The 9,481-nt window shown below is 34.4% G+C and overlaps 1 non-coding gene across 1 annotated transcript; it reads left to right on the forward strand.

Moving 5' to 3' along the window:
* Positions 1-8,646: 8,646 nt before the first annotated feature.
* LOC115513159 lies at positions 8,647-8,750 on the forward strand. Its single transcript, XR_003968582.1, has one exon. It is a non-coding gene; the product is annotated as a U6 spliceosomal RNA (small nuclear RNA).
* The last annotated feature ends 731 nt before the right edge of the window (positions 8,751-9,481 follow it).

Raw genomic sequence — 9,481 nt, forward strand, 5'->3', positions numbered from 1 at the left:
TCTGTCCCAAAAATAAATAAACGTTGAAAAAAAATTTTAAAAAAAGATTTCTATCTTCAATGAAAAATAAGAGGCCAGAGAGATTATAATAAGATACAGTATTATAAGTGATTTGTGAAAAGCATTCTTGATTTGCTCCTTTTAAGTCACTTTTCAATGTGTTCATTTCCTAATGATATTAGAAAGTTAATGCATTCAGCAAAAGAAACAACCAACAAAACTAAAAGGCAACCAATGGAATGGGAAAAGATATTTGCAAATGACATATCGGACAAAGGGCTAGTATCTAAAATCTATAAAGAGCTCACCAAACTCCACACCCGAAAAACAAATAACCCAGTGAAGAAATGGGCAGAAAACATGAATAGACACTTCTCTAAAGAAGACATCCAGATGGCCAACAGGCACATGAAAAGATGTTCAGCGTCGCTCCTTATCAGGGAAATACAAATCAAAACCACACTCAGGTATCACCTCACGCCAGTCAGAGTGGCCAAAATGAACAAATCAGGAGACTATAGATGCTGGAGAGGATGTGGAGAAACGGGAACCCTCCTGCACTGTTGGTGGGAATGCAAATTGGTGCAGCCGCTCTGGAAAGCAGTGTGGAGGTTCCTCAGAAAATTAAAAATTGACCTACCCTATGACCCAGCAATAGCACTGCTAGGAATTTATCCAAGGGATACAGGAGTACTGATGCATAGGGGCACTTGTACCCCAATGTTCATAGCAGCACTCTCAACAATAGCCAAATTATGGAAAGAGCCTAAATGTCCATCAACTGATGAATGGATAAAGAAATTGTGGTATATATACACAATGGAATACTACGTGGCAATGAGAAAAAATGAAATATGGCCTTTTGTAGCAACGTGGATGGAACTGGAGAGTGTAATGCTAAGTGAAATAAGCCATACAGAGAAAGACAGATACCATATGGTTTCACTCTTATGTGGATCCTGAGAAACTCAACAGGAACCCATGGGGGAGGGGAAGGAAAAAAAAAAAAAAAAGAAAAGAGGTTAGAGTGGGAGAGAGCCAAAACATAAGAGACTGTTAAAAACTGAGAACAAACTGAGGGTTGATGGGGGGTGGGAGGGAGGGGAGGGTGGGTGATGGGTATTGAGGAGGGCACCTTTTGGGATGAGCACTGGGTGTTGTATGGAAACCAATTTGTCAATAAATTTCATATATATATATATATATATAAAAATAAATAAATAAAAAAAAAGAAAGAAAAAAAAAGATAAAAAAAAAAGAAAGTTAATGCATTAATGTGATGGTAGGGGGTATATACCTACACTAGTATACAAACAATTATGCTGATAGATATAACAATAACAACAACAAAGAAAACCCACCTCTTTTTAGAAACTCTAATGTATTCATATTGACTATGTTTCTTGATAAAAGTCTCTGGATACTGGTTGTCTACTAATCCTTGATTGTGAATTTATAAGCCCTAAAAAAATAGAATAGAATATGAACCTTTTGACTTAGCAATAGTGATTCTATTTGGCATTAGAAATGATTTTTGAGCAAACCAGATTATAATTACTAACTTGGTAATCAATTGATTATAGTTAATGGAGATTAGGGTAAGATTCCTCCAGAATCATAAACTGAAATAGAAATTTCCCTGGTATCTTTTTATTTTTATTGATACTAGTAATGCCAAACCGATACTTTCTGGCAAAACAAAGCAATAAAACAAAAAGGAAAGGAAGAAAAGAAAAGGGAGGGAAGAGAAAGAGAAGGAAGAGAAAAAAGCCCTTTTGGAGTCTGAAAGAGGTTTTACAGTCAGTACCTATAATTGAAATAACAATCACAAATGAACCAAGGATGAGATTAAGCAGCAGGTCAGAGATGACATTAAGATTCCAGTAACTACTTAACATATAAATCTTGCCTTGTCTGAAACACTCACATATATCAATAACAATGACAACAAGAACCTGTATGTAAAGTAACTTCTTTGTGATTTTACAAGACACACACACCCACTAACATAGCATATTTGCTTGTAAGCTGCCAGAAGTTTTCTTTGTTTTATAACCAAAACTGGATGAATACCTTGAAATAATTTCCTCAAGGAGGATGAAAATATGTTTATATGGATTGATGTTGATGCTAGTAGTTAAAGACTGGACTCCTAAATCATCATGATATTTACACCATTTCTGTGTGACAAGGACGGCAAGGAGACTGCTCCACGGTCTTCGAGTTTCAGTATGGGACTATATTAGGGTGTTGTCTGAAATAAATAATTATTTATTTTTCACTGGAAGGGGAAAATAGAAACTTTCTGAGAAGCCTTTTCTGGGAAGCCTAGAAATTAAAATTAAGATCCCATAGGGCAACATAAGATAATTATTTTCCTCCAATATCCATCCCTGATTAAATTTCTAGCCCTATTAAAATGTATGAAAAATTAGCCATCTTATTAATAATTATTTCAACTTGTTCCAGTTTTGAGTTAAACTGATTATGTATAATAATTTTTCCAGTTTTAAATTAGGAAAGTAACATCATCGCTGCTACTAAAAAGCAAACGAAATTCATTGAATCTCCTTACGTACCTGAACACTTCTAAGCATGTATCTTTAAAAAGGAAAGTATTCAAATTTTTTCTTCAAAGTTGTTTTATTTCTGTTTACTATAAACTTTTATAGAACTTAGATAATTTGGCTATATATTCTATTATTTGATTACTCATCAGAAGGATATGTTAAAGTTGATGTTTCAGTATTATTGAAACATAGCACATGTTCTTTAATAAATTAATGGACACAAACATGGTATGATTTTTTTTTTATATATATGAAATTTATTGACAAATTGGTTTCCATACAACACCCAGTGCTCATCCCAAAAGGTGCCCTCCTCAATACCCATCACCCACCCTCCCCTCCCTCCCACCCCCCATCAACCCTCAGTTTGTTCTCAGTTTTTAACAGTCTCTTATGCTTTGGCTCTCTCCCACTCTAACCTCTTTTTTTTTTTTTTTCCTTCCCCTCCCCCATGGGTTTCTGTTAAGTTTCTCAGGATCCACATAAGAGTGAAACCATGTGGTATCTGTCTTTCTCTGTATGGCTTATTTCATTTAGCATTACACTCTCCAGTTCCATCCACGTTGCTACAAAAGGCCATATTTCATTTTTTCTCATTGCCACGTAGTACTCCATTGTGTATATATACCACAATTTCTTTATCCATTCATCAGTTGATGGACATTTAGGCTCTTTCCATAATTTGGCTATTGTTGAGAGTGCTGCTATGAACATTGGGGTACAAGTGCCCCTATGCATCAGTACTCCTGTATCCCTTGGATAAATTCCTAGCAGTGCTATTGCTGGGTCATAGGGTAGGTCTATTTTTAATTTTCTGAGGAACCTCCACACTGCTTTCCAGAGCGGCTGCACCAATTTGCATTCCCACCAACAGTGCAAGAGGGTTCCCGTTTCTCCACATCCTCTCCAGCATCTATAGATAGTCTCCTGATTTGTTCATTTTGGCCACTCTGACTGGCGTGAGGTGATACCTGAGTGTGGTTTTGATTTGTATTTCCCTGATAAGGAGCGACGCTGAACATCTTTTCATGTGCCTGTTGGCCATCTGGATGTCTTCTTTAGAGAAGTGTCTATTCATGTTTTCTGCCCATTTCTTCACTGGGTTATTTGTTTTTCGGGTGTGGAGTTTGGTGAGCTCTTTATAGATTTTAGATACTAGCCCTTTGTCCGATATGTCATTTGCAAATATCTTTTCCCATTCCGTTGGTTGCCTTTTAGTTTTGTTGGTTGTTTCCTTTGCTGTGCAGAAGCTTTTTATCTTCATAAGGTCCCAGTAATTCACTTTTGCTTTTAATTCCCTTGCCTTTGGGGATGTGTCGAGTAAGATATTGCTACGGCTGAGGTCAGAGAGGTCTTTTCCTGCTTTCTCCTCTAAGGTTTTGATGGTTTCCTGTCTCACATTTAGGTCCTTTATCCATTTTGAGTTTATTTTTGTAAATGGTGTGAGAAAGTGGTCTAGTTTCAACCTTCTGCAAAACATGGTATGATTTTTAAGAGGACCTATGTATATATTTAATTTACCAATTAACTGTTACATAAAAGCATTACATAAAGTGTCATGATGTCAATGTAAATATCTCAAATCCATCTACTTATTAAATTCCTTCAGAAAGATTTTAATTATGTTAATTTATAACATCCAACATCCTTTTGAATTTATTCTAGTTCATTAATCTAAGGACATCCATATTATTAAATACAGGCATCAGCACTGCTCTTGCGGTAAAGTTATAAAGGAAGAAGCTATTGTGTACTTTCCATGGCTAAATAAAACTTATAGAGAACTGGGGATGACTTAATGTTTAGAGGTACATGTGGATAAATAAAAACAGAGTTTCTCTTATGCTTTGCATTATTTTTCACTCAAGGCTAAGGGAATTGCAGCCATCTGATTGAGATTCATTTGCAATACACTGTAACAAGGGAAATAGAAAGTTTATTTGAAATGACCTTTCATTCCACAGTTTAATTTACTGTTGTTCACATTTGTATGTCTTCTCTAGCTCATGACATGTCCCTCCAGGTCTTAAAGTAGGATCCCCGGGGAAAAGCAAAGTCAAAGAAGATAGATGTCAATGTTCATATTTGCAAATGGGTTAAATTCCCCCAGGGAGAAATGAAGATATACCAATCTTCAATAGTTCAGAGTGGGGTGCCAACATTATAGGGTATCAAGCATAGTTACTATACTTTGAAAGCTAATAGCCACCGTAGAATTCTATTCACTGTAAGGATAAACTTTCTCCTGTAATATAACATAATGTAACATAACAGCATCACAGAGCATAGCCTGCCAATCTATGATCCAAGTAACAGCCAAAGGAACTAAAATATATATACCTATGTATATATATATCTGACTATTATATATATATATATATATATATATATTTCCTAGATATACAAAATAATTCAACATTCCTAAAAATTTCAAATAGCTCCTAGTTTACAGCAGTTATTTTATTTTTTTCTTAATTTTATTTTTTTTAATTATATAAAAATTAGTTAGCATATAGTGCAACAATGATTTCATGAGTAGATTCCTTAGTGCCCCTTCCCATTTAGCCCATCCCCCCTCCCACAACCCCTCCTGTAACCCTTTGTTTGTTCTCCATATTTAAGAGTCTCTTATGTTTTGTCCCCCTCCCTGTTTTTATATTATTTTTGGTTCCCTTCCCTTATGTTCATCTGTTTTGTCTCTAAAAATCCTTATATGAGTGAAGTCATATGATATTTGTCTTTCTCTGACTGACTAATTTCACTTAGCATAATGCCCTTCAGTTCCATCCACGTAGTTGCAAATGGCAAGATTTCATTCTTTTTGATTGCCCAGTAATACTCCATTGTATATATATACCACATCTTCTTTATCCATTCGTCCCTCGATGGACATTTGGGTTCTTTCCATACTTTGTCTATTGTTGATCGTTACAGCAGTTATTATAAATATTACATTTAAGTCTGATTGAAAAGTATAATTTTTGATTGCCCAATGCTTTCAAATACGAAGCATTGGCTAAGCCTGCCAGGTAATTAAAAAAAATACAAATGTAGTGTTTTCATTGTGCACAATGGGAACTTAAAAATCATTATATAATAATGATAAATTCTAACTAGATAATTCATATAAATTAGAGTTTTTGATCAACAAATTTTGGGGGTAAAGTGGGTATAGACTATCTCTTTATTATCGTTTATTCAAAATAAAAGTGTAGTGAAGGAATTATATTATTTTTTAATTCATTCAAGTGTATATATTGATGTCCATGATTGGCAAGTAGTCTGTTAGGAGCTTGATATTATATTATGGTCAACAAATAATTAAAAATTGTAGTTTCTGCTTTCAGTGGAGTTTAGAGTGTAATGCAGTTTATTTACATTCCATAATTAGTGGTCTCTGTGTGTGTGTATTGTTTCCCTTCCTTTTATATAGAACAACCCCCCCACCACCACCATATTATCACACTAAAGAGTATACTTTTTTACTCCTCTTTCCTCATTTCTAAAGGATTTCAGAAAAGTGATGAGGGACCAATTTAGGGTGACCAACTTCACTGCAAAAGACAAATAGTCACCTGTTTCCATCCTGTGACAAGAGGAAGCACTGTATCTGTTGCATGGGTGGCAGAACCTTTAAAGGGGCATTTCTCTACTGATTTACTTACTACAGCCTAGGATCCAAACACAGTTTGGATATTTGACTGAGTATTACTAGCTCAGAAAAGTTAATTGTATCTTGCAGAAAGAAACTCAGATCATCATAGATCATTAATTATTTCTATGAAAAACGTTAATATAAAAATAATAACAATAGGGGTGCCTGGGTGGCTCAGTTGATTAAGCGTCCGACATCAGCTCAGGTCATGATCTCATGGTTCTTGAGTTAGAGCCCTAACTGGGACTCTGTGCTGACCTCTCAGAGCCTGAAACCTGCTTCAGATTCACTGTCTCCCTCTCTCTCTGCCCCTCCCCTACACATGCTCTCTCTCTCTCTCTCTCTCTCTCTCACTCTCTTGTCTCTCAAAAAGAAACGTTAAAGAAAAAAAAAATTAAAAATATAATAACAATAGATACCTTTTTTACTCAATCTCTACTTGCCTAATTTGCTAGATTAAACAAAACTTTCACTTCCTTGAGATGTAAAACAGAGTATCTCAGTATACTGACTTAAGTCTGCAGAACAGTATGTAGGTATGGCTCCTAGACCTCCTCTCTAAGACTCTCATTCTAGAACCACCTGCTGATAAGAGTCCGTTTGTTCCCAAACTGATTTGTGCTGGTTAGATTTCATAATTATAAAATTTCATTAAGTATTATGTAAGTAATAAAAAGGAGTTATTTTTATAAAAATCAAGGAAAATTTATTGGAAACATTGGATAATGCAAATAGCTAAAAAAAATGATTAGAGGTATATGAGACATATGTGAAAGAATAGGAAATGAGTGTTAAATTCCAGAAAGATTCTGCACTAAGCTTTTTTCTTACGTGGCTCCCCATTAAAGGAAGTCAAACTTGAATTCATAGGTGATGAATTATGGTTTTATTTTATGCTGGAAAAATAACACCAATAAACAATCAGAAATCACATATGAAAAAGGCCTTGGTCCTATGTCAAAAATTTGGCTAATGAATGTGAATTTATTTAAGTTAAAATAATGTGTTTAGGAAATGTAGGTATATAGGTTTTAAATTATCACTGCTTTTACCACATACTTTCAAATATATATATATATATATATATATATATATATATATATATTTGATATATATATATAATCATTGAGAGTTTCAAATAAAATTGTTTCAATGAGACAGTCTGAACTAATTTGAATGGTAAAAGCAGTGAATACTTGGATTAGAAATGCTAAGTGGCTACGGTGAATAAATACTCCTGTTTTAGAATTCAACCTGTATGGCTTTATGAGTTATTTGAATCAAAAGGAATTTTCTGTGTCCAAAGAAGAGCTTAAAACAAAACAAAATAAAGAAAATGAATTTTCTACATTTCCATCTCAAGAAAGGAAGTCTTGGTAGGTAATTTTAGGGGCGCCTGGGCTGCTCAGTTGGTTAAGCACCTAACTCTTGATTTGGGTTCATATCATGATCTCACAGTTTGTGGGATTTAGCCTATGTTGGGCTTTGCACTGACAGCATGGAACCTGCTTGGGATTGTCTTCTTCCCTTTCTCTCTGCCCTCCCCAGCTTGTGTGCTCTCTCTTTCTCAAAACAAATAAATGTCATAAAAAGAAGATAATTAAAAAAAAATCTTCTAGAAAACGGACAGTATGAAAGGAAGTTTTTTAGAGTTTGGAAATAGAGTCATCTCTAGGAAGGAATATATTTGTGGTGCCTGCTGCTATACAATATTGGAGAATCTAAGGAAAGTAATACAAAATTATAAATTCTAAATTATATATGAAAATGAATATTTATTTTGAATAGGAAAAGGAATCAGTACATATATATTTTCAAAGTTGACAAATATCACAAGCATTATATCGTACAGAGAAAGAACATTTAGTAACTATTTGACACTCCTCCACATTACCATTTCCCCTTGCATTTGTATGCAATGCTATTTATATTTCTTTCCTTTTTTTATTGCTATTTAGAGTTTCAAATAAGAATTAAAAAGTATTTTCTAGGGGACAATGGAAAGAATGTCTTGCTTCTTGTCTGATTGATCAAAATTTGAGCTTTAGGAAGATTTCTTTAAGTTTCATCATTTGTTATTGGTAATGCCATGTAAAATTTTTAGAACTGTCAACATTTGGAAAACTTGTATCAAATTGTTTTCATATAAGAACTCTGAGATTCAGAACCATTTTGCTGTATCAATAACAGTTTTGCAGGTCTCTTAGCATCGACAAAGATGGATCTGAAATGTTGGGATCTGGAAAAATATGTGACTGCTCATATAGTCACACAGTTGTGCTTGCTGTTTGCAGCACTGTCACAAATGTTTGCTTTAGAATTGTAGGAATTCAGATAAATTCTATTTTCTACAATTCCCATCCAACAACAAAAAAATAAGGATATGTTTATAATTGCTTAAAATTGGCCTTTTTGGGTGCTTGTTTTGACAACACATTGTACTAAAAATTAGAACGATATGGAGAGGATTAGCATGGTCCCTGTGCAAAGATGACACACAAATCTGTGAAGTGTTCCATCTTTTTATCACTAGGTGATATATGGAATTACTGAATCACTATATTGTACACCTGAAATTAATATAACACTGTATGTTAACTATACTGGAATTAAAATCTTAAGAAGCCAAAAATAAAAACTAAAAAATAAAAATAAAATCGGCCTTTGGAAGTGTACCAGGCAATAGATTGCCCTGATACCCAAGCTTCATTAGATTCAATCACTGAAACCCAGCTCTCAAAGTCAATCATTTACAGATAGTGAGGGAAGGAAGTAGGTTCAGATGAAGAGCATCCAAAGAAACCTCATGTTTTACCAATGAAATATTAACTCACGCTGTTTGCCCAAGGTTGATGGCAATGACTACGACTTTCTTACATTCTGTAGACGAAGCACAATTATTTACTGATTGTTTCATTTGATGACAATTATAATTCTCCTTAAAGTCACACAGTGCTTTTTTGATTTTTTGTGGGATTTATGCATATCATCTCATCTGGTTTTGCTTTGTTGCTACATCCTTTTCAGGGATGTGGAGTAATGCGGTGAAGTGACCCACCTAAAGTCCTGTGTTTTTTAAAGCAGGGTTTCAAACCAAAACTTTGCAACACAATAAATCCAGTGTTTGCTCTAGGCCATACTGAGTCCTTTTCTGTACAATATTAATGACATCATGACATTTAAACGCATTCTTAAGTGTTCTGTCATATTAGGCAAGTTAATGTTACCTGATGTCACAAGTAACCTCAACTCTCCA

Source organism: Lynx canadensis, chromosome B1, assembly GCF_007474595.2.
Source record: "Lynx canadensis isolate LIC74 chromosome B1, mLynCan4.pri.v2, whole genome shotgun sequence".
Lineage (NCBI taxonomy): Eukaryota > Metazoa > Chordata > Mammalia > Carnivora > Felidae > Lynx > Lynx canadensis.